General features: G+C 37.5%; 2 long non-coding RNA genes across 2 annotated transcripts in view; one reads left to right on the forward strand and one right to left on the reverse strand.

Moving 5' to 3' along the window:
• Positions 1–21,818, reverse strand: part of LOC309512612 — a 99,184-nt gene extending 77,366 nt beyond the window's left edge. Inside the window, exons 1-7 of the long non-coding RNA XR_014211104.1 lie at positions 21,773–21,818; positions 20,357–20,400; positions 20,127–20,178; positions 19,768–19,925; positions 19,543–19,582; positions 18,499–18,573; positions 18,009–18,148 (exon numbers count right to left, since the gene is read on the reverse strand). This is a non-coding gene — a long non-coding RNA (uncharacterized lncRNA). The remainder of the gene's footprint in view (positions 1–18,008; positions 18,149–18,498; positions 18,574–19,542; positions 19,583–19,767; positions 19,926–20,126; positions 20,179–20,356; positions 20,401–21,772) is intronic.
• LOC309496982 lies at positions 8,108–14,633 on the forward strand. Its single transcript, XR_014205303.1, has 3 exons — positions 8,108–8,831; positions 8,976–9,158; positions 13,650–14,633. It is a non-coding gene; the product is annotated as an uncharacterized lncRNA (long non-coding RNA).
• Positions 21,819–24,730: the final 2,912 nt, after the last annotated feature.

Here is a 24,730-nt window from a genome sequence, read left to right on the forward strand (position 1 = left end):
GAATGGACTTATTGTCGTCATGAGAAAGAGAAGCTCAGTGGAGTCGATCATTTCTTGTGCCCTGCATGTGTCCCAGATGCAGTTGCTGTGTCTGCAGATGGAAACCGTAAACTATACCGGTTTAACAAAGCCAAAGAGTAATAGCATAACTAATATATTAAAGGAATATTTCTATACATGTTTAGTGTATATTGGCCCTCTAATCCAATTTGTTCCACTGTAATTAATATAGAGTAGAGGAGCAGCCTTTCTACGAAGGTATTTTCATTGCCAAGGATGAAGATGTGGCAGCATTTGTTGATTTCATTCAGCAAAACACCAACCCTGTATGTTTCCATCATTTTATTAGTATTTTTGTTGTTTAACTGTATATATGTTATACATCTTTACTGATAATGTTGTTTATTATTATGATTATTACTGTCTTGCAGGTAAAAGGGAGAGGCACATGTGGACAGTCAACATGGGCTGCTGCCAGGGAGACCTCAAAAAAGTCAAGCAATAAATTGGATGAGGAAGGGTTGGAGGTGGCAGTGTGCGGACACAACATTTTGCTTAAAGGACTCAACATGAAGAGGGGGGAAATATTTGCCTATCCAATGTTTTTGCAAAATGAAGTGGCTACAAAAACCAACTGCAGATTCTTCTGCACAGACATTATGTGTCGATATTGGCCCTATTTGCAAAAAGTTGCACAGGCAGTTCCACGTCTGCAGCCGTTAACAGAGATGAAGCCTTTTCTTTCTGTTATGCACGCAAAGGGACACTCTACTAGCTGTGAGGTAACTCTGTTTTAAATGACTTAAAAAAAAAAAAATTCCTGCACATTATCAGTACTTGCACATGTATCAGAATAGCCCATTAACAACGTTTTGGTCCCATGACCTTCATCACAGTAATATACCTACATTCATGATGGTCATGGGATCTAAACTTTAATAACAGTTGTGCAAGTATTGACCGTGTACAGGATTTTTATTTATTTTTTACCCGCAGTTGTGTAAAGGTAATCGTTGATCGATTGTTTTAAATAACATGAAATTGTTAAAGGTCTTAATTATTATTGTTAAAGGTAACAATTATAATTTGTTATATTTATATATAAATATATTTTTCTGCATACTCATTTTCACTTTAAACTTGATTTGTCTGTAAAATTGTGCCGGTTTGTTTTATAGGTTCAGTGGAGTGGTAAAAATCAAACGGGAGCAGGCACTACTATTGGTGAAGAAGTGGAGCAAGTTAACAGTTTTTAATCACGTGTTGCTCTTACAACAAAATATATGAGTAAGGCTGGTAAGTGTCATGTACACAGCCTTGTATTTTTGTAGTCCATAGATTTAGACAAAATAATCTAAAATTTCATAATCAAATTTAAAAATGAAAATGATGCCTGATTTAGGGCCTGAGCAGCAATGGTGTGAGGACCCTATTGGAATTGTTCAGTTAATTATTATTATTTAAATTTATATTTGTGCTCATATTAGTTGTTTAGCTTTTCGTAAATCACATAGTTCATTCAAAATAATATTTTTTTCAACATTGATTGACCCTGTTGACTTCCATAGTATTTTTTTTCCTACTATGGAAGTCAATCGGGTCCATCACCTGCGTGGTTACCAACATTCTTCAAAATATATGTTGTGTTCTCTTGTATAAATAATTCAGGGTGAACAACTTCCATACCAATTGAGGATGAATCTTGACAGAATTTTAATTTTGAAATGGACAATTCCTTTAATCTTGGAATATCAATGTGCAGTGAATAGACATAAAAAAAAAAAATATATATATATATATATATATATATGTGTGTATATATATGTGTATGTATATATCAGGGTGTCCACGCGGTAGTAAAAGGTAGTAAAAGTAGTAAAAATAATCTACCAAAATTAAGGCCCTTGAAAGGTAGTAAAAGGTAACAAACGCAATTTGACTTGGTAGTAAATTTTTCATCACCACCTCAATATATGAGTTTCCATTTTTTTACTTAATATTTGTGTCTCCATATTTTAACTTCATCTAGCATAATTAAAAAATATATATACGGTGCTAACAGGACCTGACGGGCTCGACATTAACGCTTGTCCGGGACAAGTGGATTTTTTGAAGGGACAAGTAAAAGAGAATTTTACTTGCCCGACCGGACAAGTAGCCTAATTAAACGTCAATAAAAAAAAAATGTATAAATAACTAGGGAATCACTAAAATGAGAGAATGATTCTGATTGTATTTATATTAATTGTAAGTTGCAATCGATAGTGGATGTATTAGGCTACTGACGGTAACAAGGTTGCGCTGTTGAGGCTCGCGCAGCCTCTCGAGGAGAAATCCAAACAAATGTAAACTCAGTTTAAACTCAGTTAACAACATAACGTTACTGCCAGTGCCAAAATTCAAAATGTGTTTTAATATTTTTAACATATGATACAGTTTAGCAACCTCACACGACGAGTGCTGTTTTCTTGAGTACCATCACGACTGAAAATGTGACATTGCTTTTGATACAACAGTTCAATAAACAGTTCAAATTAAGTTACTTACATTTTAGACACAATATTGACTGTTTTTGTTCTGTTTCAGCAGCAAAAATAGTTCCAAACAAAGATCACAGCAGAACCGTAACGCATCTCACAGCAACACTTAACCATGTTTCATTACTGAATGATTCAGCGTTTTGAACGAATTGGCTGAGTCAAAGATTCAATGTCCCATTCATAAACATGTCTCATTCTTGAATGAATCAGTTGTTTGAACGAATCGTTTGAATGAATGACTCAATGACTTGCTCATTAAGACGGTCGCCTGACGCCTCCTACTGGCGGTTTACTTTCATGTTTAAAAGTATAATTCTTTCCAACGTTTCTTATTTGTATATTCAAAAATATTTTAAACGATCTCATATTCATAACATTATTTAATGCAGTTGTACATTCCTTAAACTACTGGTGCCGTTGCCTTTAAAGGTGCAGATATGACAATATGCAGATTTAAATATATCAGAGCTGATTTAACACAGATGGGGATATTTCTTCAGAATAAATTATATTTACAGCACACACACACCAAAAACATTCCGGACAAGCAACTTTTTTACTCGGACAAGTGAATGACAGATTTACTTGTCCAGAGGACAAGCACATGAAAAGGCTTAATGTCGAGCCCTGAGTGAGTCGGAGTTGATAGCAATGACAAAGTGCCAAGGTTATTATTCACCTTATTAGGGCTAAGGGCTATGGTTAGGATAACTCAAGGGCTAGGGTTAAGATAAGGACAACTGAAACTCAACTCGACACTACAAAAAAAAACATAATTGACAATGACAATAGGCCTACTTAATGATAACAATTAAACATTAGTGTACCTAATATGTATGATGGGTGTGACAGTGTCACACTTATACCTTATAGTAAGTAGTAAGTGGTGCTTTACATACCCCGCCCACCCCACCACACCCCCAAAAAAAGGGCTGCTGCTTGATGTCGTGATGGTAGTAAAAAATATTGTGGAGGTGGTAAAAAAGGTAGTAAAAGGTAGTAAATTCATCTCTATGATTCCTGCATATACCCTGATATATGTTTGTGTGTGTTTGTTTTTTGTTTTTGTTTAGCACGAGTGGACATGATCACCCTTCATGCTAAAGGATGGAATGAGAGAAAGAGGAAGAACCTTCACATTTACTTGTCTAAGCGGTATATCAAGGTACCACGCATTTAAAACAGTTGTTTTAAGCCATACATTTACTATTAATTTATTTTTAAACAGTCATATTCAGTTAAATGTTTAATCTCATCTATGTTTAAGACTGGGCAAAAGATGAAGGAAGCCAAGGAAGATGTCGAGGCGGTTCAGGCAGTCCTGGCTAAGTCCAAAATAGAGCTGCAGCAATGAGTGTGCGATGTTAAGCAATGGGCAACTCAAGGTGCATTCTCAATTTTTTGTTTTTCCATATTTTTACAGTTTTTATATTAAGTAAATATCATAGTTTTTAATAATTTATTTGAAGTAAAATCTTAAAATACTTTTCTTGCTTAATGTCCTGATTCAGTAATCTGATATGCTATTTTAAACAGTTCCCGATGGCAGTAGAACCGACGATCCAGTGGGGTTGCAGCATCAGATTGAAGGGTTGTATTTAGGCATTCAGCAGAAAAAGAGAGATTTGTATCGGCTAACAGGTAAATAAAATGCTCTATATATGCTGTAGGGGTGTGTCGAGATCTCTTGCTACAATATCTTGCTTGACTAAAATGTGACAAGATGAAATTAGCATAGAATGTCACAGTTACATTCCCATTACATGCCTCCACTGATGTTTTGCTGTTAAAAAAATAAATATAACCATTGTAAACTATTGTAAAGTCTGCTCTGCTCATCCAACATGAGTTGCAGTTGCTAATAGTGTAACAGGAATCACATTTCACTGATTGCGTGAAGATTGCGACGGATTTGTTGCATAAAAGAGCCTGCATGTATTGTATTGTAGAACACGTGTTCAGCACCGCTGCTCCGGGTACATAGTACGTGCAATCGTGAATTTGAAAGTGAAAGTAAAACAAGAGCTCTTTCTAATGTGTGCAATTTAAGCTGCATACAATAACCTAATATCAAACTTATATCTCTGTACTGTGACTCTGGTCTCTGTTTTTGGTTTGTTTGCACTTCAAAACTGAGAGAGTACTTGGATTATAGTTGAATTTATTTTTTCCAAAAAAATGTAAAATTGTGTCATCATTTACTGACCCTCAAGTTGTTTCAAACCTGAATGAATTTTTCTTCTGCTGAACACAACGATATTTTGAATAATGTTGGTAACTTGGGTCCCATTGACTTCCCATAGTATTTTTTTTCCTACTATGGAAGTCAATGGGGTCCATGAACTGTCTGGTTACCGGCATTCTTCAAAATATCTTTCTTTGTGTTCAGCAGAAGAAAGAAATTCATACAGGTTTAAAACAACTTGAGGGTGAGTAAATGATGACACAGTTTTTGATTTTGAGGTGAACTATTCCTTTAATAAGACTAAGAAAATTGTATTTTTATTATTAGTTAATGCTGTTTTTATTTTTATGTTTTCATGTACAGTAAGGTCTGAAGAGACTTAAATAATATAGGAGAAAAACCAGTCAGTTGAGTTTGGCAAAACCTTTTAAAGTGCTTGTATATAATTGTCTGTAAGCATTTGATAATTCATACTCCAATGAAGTAGTACTGAAATGACATTCATTAGAAGATTATCAGTAAAACAATTCAAATTTTTCAAGTCATGATTTGGCCTGACCATTGAGGATTTGAATAAAATATTGTGCAAAAATCTTTCCTCGTTCTCGTGAACCCATTGCGTCTCATCTCGTGAGATAGGTGTCTCGTCACACCCCTAATCTGTTGTTTCTTATTTGGATAATCCTAATTTCTTTTAAATGGTCTGTTTTAATCACCTTTTTTTATATAACCCAGATCGCAACAAGCAGCGGCACAAAGTCCGACGGAGGATTGTCGAAGAGAAGAAGAAGTTATCCGATGCAATATCCAAGTACAATTCTATTACAACAAGTACCAAAGCTTTGAATTCTGCAGATGACTTGCTTGCTGCAGAAACGCATTTACTCCCCTCAGTGCCATCCAAGATGTCAATGTCTCTCTTTCTTCAGTGTAAAATATATATATATTTTTTTAGAAAAACATTTCAGGATTTTTCTCAACACAATGGACTTCAACTGCAACCAATATGTTGATGTCAAAATCAATTCAGTTTCAAAGGGCTTTGTAGAATATCAGCTATAGGGCTGGTCAATATTATCGCATTTTAAAATATATCGATATATTTTATATATCGATATATTTTAAAATGCGATACAAAATTCGACCATATCGCATATATCTCGATATAGTTCAAATTTGCACTGTGATCATTGCTCCAAGCAAGCTGCTGACTGCTTATGTAGAGTGTGTCTCAACAGTAGGGCTGTACTCAACCAAAGAAAATCTTGGTCGACTGAAGTCCTGAAATTTTCGACTAAAATCGACTAAAAATTAAACGTTAAATTAATTAGATGCGCACTGTGCGCAGTACTTGGTAGCCTTGTTGTCCGCCTAAATGAATTATAAATAAACATAAAAAAAACTAGTAGGCTATTTGCAGTATATTAAATCGTTTTTTGACCTAATTATTTTGCACTGAAATGAGTCTGACACTCGAGTCTGTCGGCTCTGACAGCGTGATCACGTGCACCTGCGCAATATCATAGCCTACGATTTCCGAAAATAGTACTATGTTGTCAACTAGTGATATCATCACAAGAACTGTTGAGGAATATGCAACATAATTTAGACAATTATTTGTCATATGTTATAATAATAAGTTATAACTGTCAGACACTATCATTTCACCGTGCATGTCCTCGCACCGAGCGAGGCTGAACATGAGCTCAGCTTCGCAGCTGAGACACGAATAGACTATTAACTTAAAGCTTTTACTCTTAATAAACACAAAAGGCACGTCCACTTTAATAAAAAAAAGAATATTTATTAAACAAACCAGATCAAGAGCAGAAACGAAATAAAGTGCATAACTGAAAAAAAAGCATCCTAGGCTCAAAACTAACACAACCAACAGCACAGCGCAATTACGCATTAGGCTCCAAAAAAAAAAAAAAAAGTTAGGTTATCACACTAAAACATTGAAATATGCAAATTCTGATATGTTCATATAGCCTACTCAAAACAGACAGGGCAAGCTAACGCAGACAAGTGAGCTTACCACTTTTAGATGATATGTCATGTCATGTTTGTCGTCGAGCTGTGGAAAACTGTTGCTTGCAAACTTTGCATTCGACCTTTTTCCTGTTATCAATTTTAACAAAATGCTGCCACACTGTCGATTTCTTTGTTGTTGACATGTTAGAAGAGGACTGACTATTAAACGCTCTCACAATTAAATAAATAATATTCAGCATCAAACCTTCTATAGTTATCGCTCTCTCTTGGGTTGGGGTAATCCAAAAAAGGTGAAAACAAGGGGGGTGTTCTGAAGACAGACTGTTACAGTGAAACAAGGGTACTCTGAAAACACCCCCATTAGCAGTTAGTGCTTTCCACCTGATGAAATGAGCGCGCCTCAGCACAGCAAAAATGATGAAATAAACGCGGCAAAAAAATCGACCAATCAGAATTTTGGTCGAACCAGAACGTATCGACCAATTAATCGACTAATCGACTGGGACAGTACAGCCCTACTCAACAGCCTAGGGTACAGCGCGACACATACTTGCATCGAATGTTAACGCAGAGGAACGGGACACTGCAGTTTAGTGAGTTCACAAAAGTTCATTATTTCCATGTGCTTTAAAGCCTTCCCAGTTATACGTGTCATTCACTGCTGATGGGCTGTTCTAACATGCGCTTTACTGAGCACGAACACCTGAAGCGCACATGCACTGAAGCCTATTTAACAGCGCCTGGTTACTTTTGGACTAAGTTATCTTTCGAGTCTTATTTTGCTAATACTCTCAAATACACACAAGGTTTACATAAAGAAAGTTGGTTATGTCTAAGCTGAAAGCAAACCGAGAAAATTTAGAGAAATCTGCTTTTCAAATGCATGTATATTAGAAGTGTTGTGGTCCATATCGCCCAGCCCTAATCTCAGCTGAGGAATAGGGTCTTATCTAGCTAAACGATTGGTCATTTTCTAAAAAATATATATATACATTGATATACTTTAACCACAATTGTTCATCTTGTGCTGGTCTGCGACGTGCCGGAAATTACGTCGTCATGTTGGAAATGTCACAAGAGTTTTGTTTTTTTTAAATGGTAATAATAAACTAAATCAAAGATGTCCGACAACAATTTTGAATTTGGAGGAGAATGAGATGGAATTTTTCGCCCCTTCCCTGCCTTTTTGAACCGGATGCTTGGCAGACCATCACAAGATGAACAACTGTGGTTAAAGAGTATATAAATGCTAGATAAAGACCCTATTGTGTAGAGCCCTTTGAAACTGCATTGATTTAGACTTCAATATGTTGGTTGTGGTTGAAGTCTAGCCTGGTTAAAACCAGACCCTTCTCAGTCGTAACTGAGATAGGGTCTGGAAAATCTTCATTAACAACTCATTTTCAAAGAACACAAACAGACGTTGCTCAAATGCCTCTGGGCGCAATTGAATAGACCAAAAACCAATCGGAGCGATCGTCATTGTGTAAAGCCATATGCTGCGTCCCAATTTGCCTACTTACTCTTTTTGTGAATAAAAGGTATTTACTTTTGAATGTGTAGCAAAAGAGTAGGCAAGCTTTGGGACATACTACTTTGTTATCTTTATTGGATGGATCTTTCATATACATCCTGTCACATAAACTGCCCTGTCAATCATCTTGTCACAGTTAAAATGCTCCATTAAATCTAATTTAATCTCCTACCATTTAGGAGAGAAATGTAATAGCACGTTCCTCTGTCAGTCGTGGGTCTTTCATTGAGACTGTCCTCATGTGTTTGCAATTTTAATATAATAACGCATTTCAAAGTTGTTGCGCTTCACCAACGGATGTCGCTGGGGGTAATTGGAAAGACCTAAAACCAATCAGAGCGATCATCATTGTGTAAAGCCACCTAAACTTTTGAGATTATTGCCAAGATTTGGAAAGATTAGAAATGAGCTTAAATGGACTCTTGGCCAGACTAACTTGCAGAGCAAATCTACATTTGCCAGAAGTTGGTCTGTGTTTTCCCTGGTTAGTTGAAGTCCATCATGGGGAGAAAAATCCTGAAATGTTTTATTAAAAAACTTAAGAAATAGAGAAATGAACATTTTGGTTGGCATTGGGGTGAGTAGATTATCAAGAAATGTTTATATTGACGTGATTAAATCTTTTAATTTATGTAAACAATTTATTTAATTGATAAACGTGCAAAAACTTGTATCATACCTTTTATTTTTTGTTACATATCAATTTCATTTTCATTTTCAGTTGGTGATGCTTCTCTGGCCATGAAAAAAAAGGTATTTGACAAGCTGATGCAAGTACAGAGACTTGAGGAAGAAGAGGCTGTACTTGTGGAGGAGATGAAGAGACACTGGGATCACATCTCCAGACGTGTCAAAGATCTAAACGATCAGACTGATGCGTTGTCAGATGGCCTCACTACTAAGAGTAAGTGTTTGTTTTCTCAGAAATCATTGATTATTAAATTATAAATATTTTACCTCTCATTGGAGTTTACTTAAGAATTTTGACAGGCATGTCAAATTTAGTGTATTGATATACATCGCTAAGTTGCTTCTTAAAAGGTAACTCTCGCCAAAATGCAACCTAGGGTCGTCTTGTTAATCAGAACCAGAATCAGAATCAGAAAGAGCTTTATTGCCAAGTGTGCTTGCACCCACAAGGAATTTTTCTTGGTACTGAAGCTTCCAGTGCACATATACAAATACAAATACAACAAGAAACATAGTAATACAAATTCTAAGAATAAAATATATAAAAAAATAAAATAAAATAAAAATAGTATAAAAAGTAAAAAAAAGGGGTCACAGTTGGGTTTAGTCTGAATAAACATTTACAGATTATGAACATATTTACAGTATTTTGAGAAGTATGAATAATATAAATATAAATATCACCTGAGTTAGAGAATATTACACTAGACAGTGGGAGTCTAGTGCATGTTACAGATTATGAACATATTTACAGTATTTTGAGTAGTATGAATAATATAAATATAAATATCACCTGAGTTAAGAGAATATTGCACTAGACAGTGGGAGTATTGCACTTGCAGGCATATGCCTTGGGGGGCATGTTAAGTGTTCAGAAGGGAAATGGCCTGTGGAAAGAAACTGTTCCTGTGCCTGGATGTTCTTGTGGCCAGTGATCTGTGTCGCCGTCCTGACGGTAACAGTTCAAACAGGGGGTGTCCAGGGTGAGTGGAGTCTGTGATGATTTTACCTGCTCTCTTCCTCACTCTGGAAGAGTACAGGTCCTGGAGGGTTGGCAGGGGGGCACCAATAATCCTCTCTGCTGTCCGGACTGTCCGTTGTAGTCTCCTGATGTCCGATTTGGTAGCTGAACCAAACCAGACAGTGATGGAAGTGCTTAAAACAGACTCAATGACGGCTGAGTAGAACTGGATCAGCAGCTCCTGTGGCAGATTGAACTTCTTCAGCTGGCGAAGGAAGTACAGTCTCTGCTGGGCCTTTTTCACAATGGAGTCAATGTGATTTGCCCACTTCAGGTCCTGAGAGATGGTAGAGCCCAGGAACCTGAATGACTCCACTGCTTCCACAGTGCTGTTCATGATGGTGAGAGGGGGGAGTGCTGGGGATTTTCTCCTGAAATCCACAATCATCTCCACTGTTTTGAGCGTGTTCAGCTCAAGGTTGTTATAGCTGCACCAGACAGCCAGCTGTTCAACCCCCAGTCTGTAAGCAGACTCGTCACCATTTTGGATGAGACCGATGACGGTGGTGTCGTCTGCAAATTTCAGGAGCTTGACAGAGGGGTCTTTAGAAGTGCAGTCATTAGTGTACAGGGAGAAGAGCAGTGGGGAGAGAACGCACCCTTGGGGGGCGCCAGTGCTGATGGTGAGGGTCCTGGATGTGAGCTTCCCCAGTCTCACTCGCTGCTGCCGGTCTGTCAGGAAGCTGGAGATCCACTGACAGATTGAGGATGGCATGGAGAGCTGAGTCAGTTTGGCTGTGAGAAGATCAGGGATGATGGTATTGAAGGCCGAACTGAAGTCCACAAATAAGATCCGTGCATAAGTCCCAGGTCTGTCAAGATGTTGCAGGATATAGTGCAGTCCCATGTTGACTGCATCATCCACAGACCTGTTTGCTCTGTAAGCAAACTGAAAGGGATCCAGAAGGGGTCCAGTGATGTCCTTCAGATAGGCCAACACCAGTCTTTCAAACGACTTCATGACCACAGACGTGAGAGCGACAGGTCTGTAGTCATTAAGTCCAGTGATTTTAGGTTTTTTGGGAACCGGAATGATAGTGGAGCGTTTGAAGCAGCAGGGAACTTCACACTGCTCCAATGATCTGTTGAAGATCTGCGTGAAGACTGGGGCCAGTTGGTCAGCGCAGGCTTTTAGACAAGCAGATGAGATGCCGTCTGGGCCTGAAGCTTTCCTAGTCTTCTGTTTTTTGAAGACTCGGCTCACGTCCTCCACACAGACCTTAAGCTCAGGTTGGATGGCAGAAGGGGGGAGGAGAGGGGTTGCAGGAGGTGATGGTGGATGTGTGAAGTGCACATCAGAGCGGGTGTGAGGTGTGAATCTGGGCTTCTCAAACCTGCAATAGAATGCATTGAGAGTGTCAGCCAGTTGTTGATTCTCCACAGATCGGGGGGATGGTGATTTGTAGTTGGTGATGTTCCTCAGGCCTCTCCAGACTGATGCCGGGTCGTTGGCTGAAAACTGGTTTTTCAGCTTTTCAGAGTAGCTTCTTTTAGCAACTCTGATCTCCTTTGTCAGTCTGTTTCTGGCCTGGTTATACAAGATTTTATCCCCACTTCTGTAAGCATCCTCTTTGGCATGACGAAGCTGTTTGAGTTTCCCAGTAAACCATGGTTTATCATTAGTGAATGATAAGAATGTCCTGGTAGGAATGCATGTATCCTCACAGAAACTGATATATGATGTTACAGTATCTGTGAGCTCATCCAGATCGGTGGCTGCAGCTTCAAAAACAGTCCAATCAGTGCAATCGAAGCAGGCCTGTAGATCCTGCTCTGCTTCGTTGGTCCATCTTTTTACAGTCCTTATTACAGGTTTAGCTGATTTCAGTTTCTGCCTGTAGGTCGGTATAAGATGAACCAAACAATGATCAGAGAGCCCCAAAGCTGCCCGTGGGACGGAGTGATACGCATTCTTTTAAGGGTGCAACGCAAACGCAAACTGCGTTTAACGCAAACCCTTTAAGGGTTTAAGGGTAATCTACCTGAGGCAAACTATCGTTTGTCATAAAACATAAGCCATCAATACAGACCCTTTCCAAAAAATTTAAAAAAGTTCATTTATTTCAGGAATTCAACTTAAAATGTGAAACTAATATTATAGACTCATTGCATGCAAAGTGAGATATTCCAAGCCTTTATTTGTTATAATTTTGATGATTATGGCTTACAGCTTGTGAAAACCACAAAATCAGGATTAGATTTATGACCAGTCAACGCAGCCGTCTTCCAGGACATTTAGAACGCTTTATGCTTCCTTCAGCAGAAAAGCTTTATGCAGATGCTGAGTTCATTTTCCAGCAGGACTTGCACCTGCCCACACTGCCAAAATAACCAAAACCTGGTTCAATGAGCATGAGATTACTGTGTAACTACTGTGTGATTTCATGCAATATTATCATTTTCTGACATTTCGATTTTGTTGTTTTCACAAGCTGTAATCATTAATTAACAAGCTTCATCAAAATCACAACAAATAAAGGTTTCATCAAAATTACAACAAAAAAGGCTTGAAATAGGCTATCTCATTTTGCATGCAATGAGTCTATATATTAGTTTCACATTTTATTCCTGAAATAAATGAACTTTTTCCACGATATTCAAATTTTTGGAAAGGGTCTGTAGATTTAGGTTATCTGGATTGAAACAATATTATAATGCAGGATTGTTGCAATGATAACCATGACGTTCAAACATTTCCCTCTAATTCCATAAAGACTCAGTAAAGTACCTTTTTAATCAAACATTATTTTTAATGTTAATTAGTTTAACACCCAAAGAGCTAGACTAACGTTGTTAGACCCTTATCTGAGAGACCTGACAATCATAGAAAAATTTGAAAGTATTGCGTATGTAAATAACGTAACAATGTGGTTGTTGCAGGGTTACTTAACTGTCTGCTTATGGACTTTTTCAACTTGGTGAAAAACTTACCTCTAAACTCACTGCTAACTGCTTATCAGCCTCTCTTTTCCGAGACACTTATTATATACCGTCAATGGAGACACTGCGTACTGCAGACTGTAAAATTTCGCAGGGGTCACTGCTGTGCTGATGATGGGTGAAACCATTGTGAAGGGGAGGGGATTCTAAGATTTCTGTTTGATGCGGGTCTCCTTGGTCTTCAACGTAGGCTATGAACACAAAATATACTTAAAGGTGCTATCAGTGATGTCAGGCGTCTTTTAGGCCAAAACATTTTTTTTTCACCTACCGCAAACAACATCTCACGATCCGCTAGCTGGCTGTCTCCTGAACACACTGTAGAGAAACGAGGTCTCTGCAGACAGCCTATTCTCCACAAAAGCAGCTCAAACAAACTGAGCAAAAACAGTTCGACCCGTAAGCAGTAAACATAACAGACTGTTCCAGTCAATAACTGACTAGAATGATGTGGGGGTGGGGTTTGGGGAAAGTATGAGGAGAAGGGAGGGGCTAGTTAGCGTCCGTTTTGTTTGATGATAATTTCAAATATCAACAAGAGGTTATACCAACCAGGATCGCATAATGCACCTTTAAGAAATATTATCTGACTTATAAATGGGGTGGCAACATGGGTGGCAAGGCTTTATCCCATGGGTGGCAGCTGCCACCCTGTAGATCCACCCCTGGTTTCATGTTACCTATATTACCTATATTTATAATGCCTAATTTTTTTTTTTTTTTTTTTTTTTGCCTATCCATCAGGACTGTCAGAGGATGCATATTGTGGCTTGCTCTGTCTTCTTCGAAAGCAGCTGCATGATCTGAAGACTGAAAAACAAAGGGTGAAGGAAGCATATCACCGATTAGTGACTGGATGGGATAGTTTGGATGTCCTTGAAGAAGATGACTGTGACGACTATGAAAGCATGTCTACAGATTCCTACGAATCAGCTGACGAAGACAGCGTAGATCCACACTTCTGATTTTCCAGAGATTTCCAATGTATTTTTATTTTTTGTATCTGCCTAAAAATTTACAAGATTTGTAGATTGCACTTCTGGAGTAAAGAATGGTTCAAAAAGCACTATTGCATGGATTAAAAAGATGACTGACAACTATGAAAGCATGTCTACAGATTCCTACGAATCAGCTGACGAAGACAGCGTAGATCCACATTTCTGATTTTCCAGAGATTTCCAATGTATTTAATTTTTTTTATCTGCATAAAAATGTACTACATTGTAGATTGCACTTCTGGAGTAAAGAATGGTTCAAAAAGCACTATTGCATGGATTAAAAAGTTAAAGAAATGTTTGACTCACTCTTTTTGTTTAAAATAGGCCTAAACAGTCCCAGGGCATGCTCTATCATGACATTTTTGTTTTCCTGTTTGTTCATTTATTTTAGCAAAATTTCCTTTAGTAGGATCATCCATATGCATTATTTGCTGATAACAACTACAATAAAGTAATAGCTTAGTTAACAATTACTTGTTTGCATTGGTTATATGATGCATTTTATATTATTCTAAATCATAAAACCCTATCAGTTTAAAAAAAAAATAACTTAAATAACTTCATTTACTTACCGTATATTGAAAATGTTAATTTTCTGTCATCTCTTAGAATATCTGAAAGGATTTCTATAGCATTTCTTCCAGTAAGGATACATTTACAGGTTAGACCATTAGTGGCTCCTTATAACCATGCTAAGGGTAATGTTAATTTTTATTTTTAGCTGTTCAAACCTGTTCAAACCTGTAATCTAATTGTGAAAAATATATTCCCTCAACAGACTATTTTATAAATTATATAAGTTAATCAAAATTAACCACACTAAAACATGATCCATTCTAGTGAATCTGGTCACATAGTTTAAATTGCTTTGTAATGAATGTTTGTGCAGGATGATGTTTTCTCCTCACCCTTAAATGCCCTTTAGCCAAATATATACACACTACACTTCAAATCAGGTTTCTTAAACTGCTTAAAAGTATAATTCACCCAAAAATGAAACTTCTATCATCATTTACTCACCCTCAAGTTGTTGAGTTTTTTTTCTGTTAAACATAAGAGAAGATATGTTGAAGATTCTGCGTACCAAGCAGTTGATAGCCCCCTTTGACTTTAATAATATGGGGAGAAAAAAAATCTACTCTGTTTAAGAAAAGAAATAAACAATTTCTTTATGACCTATCACTTTAAGTTGTCAATATAATCCATCCACTCATTCTCCAGACCACTAATCCTCTTTAGAGGCATGAGACTTCAGAGGCTGGTTTGCCTTCCCCAACATCTTGGGCCACATGTAGAGAAATACCCTGAATGAATGGCCAGTCTATAACAGGGGTCACATTCACACCTAATGACAGTTTATGTCTCCAATTGAACTATGATGCATGTTTTTGGACTGTTGTAGGGAAACCAGAGAAGGTTAGGGTTAGGGTTAAGCCTGAGGAAACCCCACATATACTGGCTTAGATGATCAAATAGGGACATTGCCTGTTGAGCGAACTTCCTGTGAACGTAACATTTGGACACCTAATTTGATTACTCTCTTTTTGATTAGTAAAGAGAGTCATTTGATAAGTCAATGCAGATGCTCACGGGAGCGTGTCTATGTTCCCACAGCCCTATGTTCCATCATTTCCAAGGTTGATTTTCTTTAACCCTAACCCTAAACCCAATATAAACGAGACTGTGGGATCATAGGGCTGTGGGAACATAAGACTGTGGAAACATAGGGCCTAATTTTCTAAATTCTTCGTAACAAGAAAAAAAAAAATCTTAGAAATGTGGGAATATAGGGTTGACCCCATGCTGACAAGTTCATGACTCATACAAAAACACTTAAACAGTGCATATTTTACTTGGGTGTGGTACATGGTACATGCATATGTGCACTACTGTAATAAACACAATTGTGATGGGATGCCTGTGAGGTTGGAGGCTGGAGGTTGGGCTTCCAAAGGTTTCACTGAAACTATCCCTGGGACAAAGCTGTGTCAATGAAATGTTGAAATTAAAGCCTTGACGTAGGATTAGAGAATAATATATGCCAGTATGAAGATTGGAAATGGCTCCTGCTTTGGAATATTGACCTCTGAACTTTGACCTCAGTGCATGCCCTGCTGAAAAATCCAGCTAGCCATGGCTGGTCTCCCAGCCTGGCCTAGCTTTTTTCCAGCCTGGCCTAGCTGGTTTTAGCCTGACCAGCTAAAACCAGCTAAGACCAGCTAAAAAATGTTCAAAACCCCTCTAAAACCAATCTGCTATAGCTACTTCCAGTTTAAACCAGCTTAGACAAGCCAACTGTCTTAGGCTGGTTTTAGCTGTCATTCAAAATACAGAAGGGGCGAAATACATCGGACCAATTGTTATAGAGAGCTCTTTAGCTATGTGACTATACTCTTAAGGATAGAGTCACTAAAATGGGGTGCAGTCAATTATGGTCAAAATTGATTCTCACCTATTTAGCAGTTATATAAAATATTATCACACAAATGCGATTACATCCACTTAAATCCCGCCTAATTGTACTCTTAATTCAGTATTTATTACTTTCAATTTTAAGTAATAAGCTATATTTATTTAAAACTACAATTTCCTATAGCAGCACCCTCCAGCTTGACACAAATTAGCGCCATATTTGTAGTTCTTCCAGTTACCAAAGTATTGCTGTGAATAGGGTTGTAAAAAGATACATCTACGGAATATATCAAACCTATAGTAGCCTAAAACCGAAGTCATACTTACACTGTATTTATAGATCTATGTTGAGAAAAAGTAAAGATGTTAGTTAATATTTTGGAGCAGCTTTATAAAAACATCAGCAGCACCACTCTCGTTGTCTTAGCAAATTAGGGGTTAAATATAGGGTTATAAAACCATCTATGCACATAATATAAAAAGGTTTTACTGCAGCCGGAGTTTTACAACGTTTGTTTGGCCATGGCTTTACTAAACTGCCCCCTTACTTAGAAATTAGCAGTTAGCATGTTGTTAACAGTGTAGGATTAATGTGATATGAATAATGCTATTTGGGTGAACATGACGCTGTTTGTAGTTTGCATTTACTTTTGGATGTGAAACTTACTTTAGTAAATTGTAGTAGGCCTATTACCTATTACAACACTTTGTTAATGAATACTACAGAACCCTGATAAAGTGTAGCCCACTGTTTTGTTTTTACTACGGTAAACTGTAGTGTAGTTCACTCAACAGGCAATGCCATCACAATTGTCATATAATTGTCTTAACAATTGTCTTTACAGTAGTGTACGCACCACACAAGTAAAATATGCACCATTTAAGTGTTTTTGCACGAAAGTGTTTGCTAAGTGTTTTTGCACAATTCATGTAGCCTACTTGTGAGCATCTGCATTATAGAGAATAAGTCAATTAGGTGTCCAAATGGTACTTTCATAGCAGGCAATGCCATCACAATGGTGTTTATTAGTGCACATACGTATGTACCACAGTAAAATAGGCTACACTATAGGCCTAAGTGCTTTTGCATGAGTCATGAACTTGTGAGAAATAAAAACTATAGTAAGCATGATACATTTAATTTTTGTTTATTTGATGAATGGAAAGTTTAAAATAATTATTTTATATTATTTAACAGAAAGCTTTTGTAGCATTGTAAATGTCTTTACTGTCACTTTTAATTAATGTAATGTATCCTTGCTGAATAAAATTATAAGTCTACTTTCTTTAATTTATTTTTTTAAATATGTATTCTGTTAAGTTCACACAACCGGCCATTACAATTGTGTTTATTACAGTAGTGAACATATGTATGCATCAAGACAAAGGAAGAAATTTCTCCACAGATTTACAGGATGTCAGTGAAAGTGGATTTTATCGATGATACAATATGGAAAACATAACAGAAAAACATCTATGGTTTAAATTCCATTTGATGATGTTCAACAAACAGTGAATAGATATTGCATACGTACACATACAGAATAATATGAAGAAATTGAAGAAGATCAGAGGCAATATTACATACCCTGTCAATGTACTTCATGCAAAAGTTACAGTGATTTATTAAAGCAGTAGGCTACTAAGGACTTTTTAGTTCACTAACAAACTTTTAACATTATTATTTCACTACTGGTGATGCCAGTCAAGAGAGACACTTATTAGCTTTGGTTTGAAATGTCAAATTCAATTGCATTATTTTCCAACAGACAAACAGACGATTGATAGAACTGTTGTGCCCACATCTAGCGTCCTCTATCAAGTCACAGGAACCTGTAGAGGAATTGTAAGGAAAAACAGAAAGAAAAAGATGACATCACACAGCAGTCAAGGTCCCAAAAAAAGATGACAATTCCAAATATCTACAAATAGTCTACAATGCTGCATTTCCAGCATCAAAATAACTTTTTAATCATTATCTTTACTCGTCAAAAGAAAATGCAGCTTCATGTAAACGATACCAAGATATCATACAAGTGGCTATAAATATTTGGCTGGAGATATTGTGAAATTGTGACAGACAAGCATTTAATTACAGATTACTACAGCAGAATAACATTGTGGTCAACTTCGTAATAAACATAAAACTTCTTCATGTCAGATCATGTTCATTATTTTCTTACCATCTGCCCACTCTCTCATTTTGCAGCTGGTGCTTTCAGGGTTTCCAGGTCCCAAAGTGGATCTGCTTTAGAAGTCTAAAATTACAAGAAACGTATTATTAGTGTACGAACCACCATTTGATTTTTGTTATCTGATTACTTGATAATTCAGGTTATTCTGTTTAATCATGTTCATATTGTTAAAAACAAGTTACATTTGTTTCTTGGATATTAAACAGGTCTCTTTTTTATGTATTTAAATTTATATGTAATTTTATGCCAATATTAAATCAGTTTGATGCTTAGAAGGCATAATTATTGCATTGCCAATGAATAATAGATCAAAAGATCCAACTGCTACTGGTCTTCTATCCAAATACAGAGGCATATAATGATGGCACTTGGCACATCTATGGTGCTTTTCCACTACACAGTACCAGCTCGCCCCGACTCGCCTTTGTTTGGTTTTCCACATGTATAAAAGTTGTACCTGTAACTGCTTCCAGGTACTTTTTTTCGTATCACCTCCGGCCAGGTTCGAGCGAGCTGAGGCGATACTAAAACATTGTGAAAACCAGGCAGACTGCTGATTGGTCAGAGAGAATCGTCACTATTCACTGCATCACTGCAAAGTAACGAGTGAATAACCCCGTCATTTTTAAATAGTTTACTTTTTGCTATGAGAAACAGCCACATCCAGAGGATCAAAAACAGCATATACACTCGATTTCCTCCATTGCCCTGTGTGTGTGGGTAGCGGGAGTGTGTCGCTATGACAACCAGGTACTATTGTGGAGGTACTAGCTGCAATGGAAAACACAGTGAAAAGCTAGCCGAGCCAAGCTGGTACTGTGTAGTGGAAAACTGCCATTACATGGCATGCCAACTACTGTTCCACTTCCTTCCCTAGTGTGGAACCAGGACCATTATGATGTTTACCACACAATGTCATCTGAACAAAGGGACACAAACCTGAACATCAAGGGCATATAGTAAAGCAAATGTCTCCAAATACATCCATTTTAATTAATCTAAACCCTAATAAAAAATTTGATAGTTTCCTACCTGGACCATGCCCCACCCATCCATCAAGTTACAAGTAATCCTGTTTACAAACAAGACACATACAGAAAAACACAGGTGAAAAAAAAAATAACATCTTTCACAGACATAAATATAAATGAAGTTTTATTAACTAAGTTTGGGAGGAACACGTTCAGATAATTAACACGAGTGGATAGCACTCAGCAAACAATGACAAGAGGGTATCTATAGACTCAACAGTTTTACCTCGATCCATTAACAGTTTGCATCATCCCTCCACCACCCCTTCTCCACACTTCTAGTTCTGAACACTTACACGGGGGGAGTACTCTGGATTCGGGCCTAATCCGAGCTCGGAGCCCTCCCTCCGGACAGCACGCCAAATAGGCATTAAACCTTGCTACCTGAAATTATATGTAAGTGTGAACTAGTGAACATTTATTCATACAAAACTGACATTTAATACAATATTTTAAATTAAGTTATTTCTAAAGATCTGTATGAACTGTATATAGCATAGTTTTTTAGACAATGAATAACAAGCCAAAAACTTTGTAGTTATTTTATTCATTATAATTTTAAAATTAACAAACAAAATGCTTAACTCATTCTTCAAGAAGGGAGGAGGGCTCCCAGGAGTCCTTCCATTTGGTCCCACTGTAAAGATACAACGTTTAAAGTAAAAATTTACATTTGCTGAGTAACTCTGTCAGGCTAGCAAAATGGTATATCATTTTATGAAATATAACTATTAAAAAAAACTGTTAACATTGTTAATGTTTAAACTGTTGTGTATGGTGTCAGTGTGTAATAAACTGTACATTAGTACACCTACCAGGTCTTGCATGGAACCCAACAAATAAGGACCTCCTCTGTTCCCTATAGAATAAACACACACAGAAAAACTATCACAACACAACATCCAGCAACGTTTGTCTTGGCACAAGTCTTGCAATTGTGGTGGTAGCAAGTAAGTCATGTCAGGAGTACTCAAAATATACTTTGTTGGAAAATATTAACATGTAATAACATTAAAACAAGAACATTTATTGCTGTAAGGTGGTGTTTCAAAGTGGTACAGTACAATATCATACATCTGAGTGGTCTAGTAAATTACATGAAAACATTGTGACAGTTTCAATTCATGTTAACTTTACATTACCAACGTAATCATTCTACTATTTTATCTTTACATTAATGTTTTCAAGGTTTCTGCAAGTTTCAAAAAGTAAATTACATTTAATTAGTAAATAAATATTTTTAAGATTTTAAGAATTTAAGACCTATTTCATGTCAATACTTGCAAAAAAGTATGAAGGCTATAAGGAAAATCAAAGACGAATAATTACTTGCAAAATTACATTAATGTGCAATTGTAGGTTTCATATTTGTCAGACAGACAGACAACTAATAACTACAACAAGTAACGTTAAATAAATTCCAACATAAGACCTACCTAAACATATATTGGTTGGTAACCGAAGTATTGATTGGACAGCAGTCTACATCATATGAGCAATACGTACAGCCAAATTATTTTCTGTTATTGTAAAGTATGTATGCATCTTGTTTGTAAAACTCTGGTTAAATTAGTGCTCAGTGCATGAACACTAAATCCAGATTATTGTTCTCCAAACATCCAGTTGTAGAGTCAAGTGCTCAAACAATGAAGACATTTTTTTAACGCAGTATTAAACCGCATGTCCACCAAACCGTTTTTAGCCAGCTGAAAACGCTAGGCGCTCTGCTGAAATCACATATTATATGAAATATCAACAAAAGTGTACTAGTATCTCATTTCACAGATCATTTTATTTCTGTGTTGTTAAAAATTCCAATAAATTTAAATGTGAGCAAGCAGAATGTGACAGTTGGTCTGTGTGGCATTTGTCCAGCCCCTCCTCCACTGTGATTGGACGGCTGGGTAAAAAGTGACAGTGATGAGCGCTGCGTTTTACCCAAAGTTGAACATTCGTCAACTCTCGGCGACTGGTAAAAAACGCAGAAGGCTCGGTATATCAGCGTGTAAAATACGCTCAGCACCTTGTTACACCCATGCATGTTTTAAAACCACGGCGCTCCCATTAAAAACAATTGGAAAAATACGGCAGTCGCGTGAAAAAAACCGCTTTGGTGGACACATGGCCTTTTTTCATTGTAGAATCAAAAAGGATTAAAATATTAATAATGAGTGAATGAGGGTACATTGATATAAAGCAAGACAGTTTGAAATGGCTTTAGAAAGACAAACCTCTCTCACTCTTCTTTTCAAAACTTTGGAGTACTCAAAGTTGTTTGCCTCACTCTTATACAGCATTCTGGACACTCATCTGAAAGATAGGCAATATAACATTGAAATAAGTATACCAATATACCAGTATAGACAATACCAAACTGTGGCAAACTGTTACCAAATACCCTGAATCAATGTGTAATTGATACATCATATCATTTTAAATAGAGAAAATTTACTTAAAGGTACAATATGCAAGAATTTTTTTGCCGCTAGAGGGCGCTACATTCCAAACAACAACAACGGCGTAGCTTGATGACGATGTGAAGGAGCGTGGAATGATGGGAACTGTCGTTTTAAACTCCACCGTGGATGTAAATCAGTCAGACGGGAATCGAAAAATCATGTTCATGGATGAGGCTAAGTTCTATTTTTATAAATGTTGCGTTTAATGACATGCTTTTTGTGGCGAGGGGGGCGTGGTTCAGCGCGGTCTGTAACGGGAGAGAGAAGAGACGAGCAAGTAGGTCAAGTGCAAAGTATTATTGGCGTGGAGAGCTTATAAGCCGCGCTGGAACGAGAGAGAGACTGGAGAGAAAATTGGACGCAGAGAAAGAGAACCGGTGGATCCGAGCTCTCATTTTTGAACTGTTTTGTGCCGTCGCGGTTGCCACGGTAAATGCGCGTTGTGCGCGGCTTTTGTTTGTTTTGCTTTATTTTAATAAAGTAGCCTACGAGTCCCAGTCACGCCGACCCCTGTCTTCTTCCTTCCTGACTCTTAAACCTCATCACACTTTTATTTCATTAAAATGAATTAACCGCAAGAAAAGTAAGGTTTAATACTAAATTGGTTATCATAGATGTTACTGTATTTGTTGAATTCATTGTTGTGATAACGCTGCACAGTTTTACGTGTTCTAAACAATTGTTGTAAAAGTACATTCGAACATGCCCACATCATTTGCCAAAATACTGATTAATCTTTATGTATAACACATGCTATGTTTATTTACATGGCCATAAACACCAGACGTGATAAACAATGTCAATAAACTAAACACAAATCTAAAGCAATAATACTTTCCTTACATAAACATAACTATTACCGAATGCTACATTTGGAAAATATAAAATTAAGCATGCTTTGTCGACAGAACCAGCAGCAATCGGTAAAGAATAATTGTGTACCATAACGACTGCAAGAAACAAGCTAAAGTTTGTAGCTTGATAGACGCTACAACTACAACTTCCGCATTTGTCCAGGACTCCACGCAGTATGAGCGGAAACCGAGGGTAACGCGGATATGACGCAATTGACTGGCGACTCCCAGCTCACCCCTGTTCTAACGCCCCGTTTCCTTGGATAAAATCGCAATTTTCTCACGATTTAAAAATAGTTGGAAACATTTGGGATATTGTAAGTAATCAACTTAACAAAATATATAACACTGGCCTTGAGATTTTGGGATATTTTAATGCAAAATTCTTACATATTGTACCTTTAACACTTTTTTTTTTGCTTCATCTTGCTGGCTACCCTCTGTTGGACTGAATCTGTATAAAGAATATACAACATACCACATTTTATTAAACATTATTTCAGTCAGGGCCACAATCATCAAACATGATTGACAGTTAGCATACAGTTTTGATTGGCGATCTAGTTTTGCTCTGGACAAGAACTCCATGCGCATCCATGCTGCCTAGCATGAATAAGAGCAGGGAGAGCAGCAATAACAGAACAGAACCAACATTAATGTATTGCAGATATCATTAATTATTTGTAATGTACAACAATATTAGAGAATTTAAGTCTCATTCAGAGGGAATCAGAATGCCACATACTGATTGATGAGAGGAGGAGCTGGGGATGGAGGAGAGTAAATAGCTCCTGGGAAACGCAATAGCTTTTAATAATACTGGAGGAGCGTATATATGTATTCAGTGATAGGCGTTGTATTCCTATAGGTAGACGTGGATCAGCTGATGCGAGCTTGTCTAACGTGACCTGCCAGAACTGGGTTCTACAGACTCATTTAGAATGTACAGTATCAGTCAAAAGATTGGGCACGCTTTCCCATTCTCTCAAATGGGTATGTGGGTTCCAACTTTTGACAGGTACTGTATTAAAAAAAACATAGTTCTGAGATGCCCCACATATTATTCACTAATAAGACATTACTGACAATTAAGGAAATATACTTCACTTCTTTGTCTTTTTGCCTTAGGGCCCCGGGGTCTTGTAGCTTCTGATGAGCCTGTGGTCTCGCTGACAGTAGCTACTGGAGGGTTCTCGGTCTCGCTGACAGTAGCTACTGGAGGGTTCTCGGTCTCGCTGACAATAGCTTCTGGAGGGTTCTCGGTCTCGCTGACAATAGCTTCTGGAGGGTTCTCGGTCTCGCTGACAATAGCTTCTGGAGGGTTCTCGGTCTCGCTGACAGTAGCTTCTGGAGGGTTCTCGGTCTCGCTGACAGTAGCTACTGGAGGGTTCTCGGTCTCGCTGACAGTAGCTACTGGAGGGTTCTCGGTCTCGCTGACAATAGCTTCTGGAGGGTTCTCGGTCTCGCTGACAGTAGCTTCTGGAGGGTTCTCGGTCTCGCTGACAGTAGCTACTGGAGGGTTCTCGGTCTCGCTGACAGTAGCTTCTGGAGGGTTCTCGGTCTCGCTGGAGACAACTGCAACAACTGGAAGTATCTCGAGCCAAAATGGCATGGCAGTTCGGGACATAGTCACGAAATTTAATCTATTGATTCGTGTTCGTGGACACGAATTTCCCCATTTTTTCGTGTCACTCTGCACGACTTTCAATCTAATGTATTTCAATGGGACGTATTTTTCCTGCCTGCACCATGTTTTTCTTTCGAGAGCACAGTATTGTTTTTTCTCAATTGTTATTCATTTTGCAAACTTTAAGAGCTACATTACTCAACATTTAATCAAGAGATTTTAATCCTCGTTTTTATTGCTTTATATTCG

The sequence above is a fragment of the Leuciscus leuciscus genome, assembly GCF_965113295.1.
Source record: "Leuciscus leuciscus genome assembly, chromosome: 1".
NCBI lineage: Eukaryota > Metazoa > Chordata > Actinopteri > Cypriniformes > Leuciscidae > Leuciscus > Leuciscus leuciscus.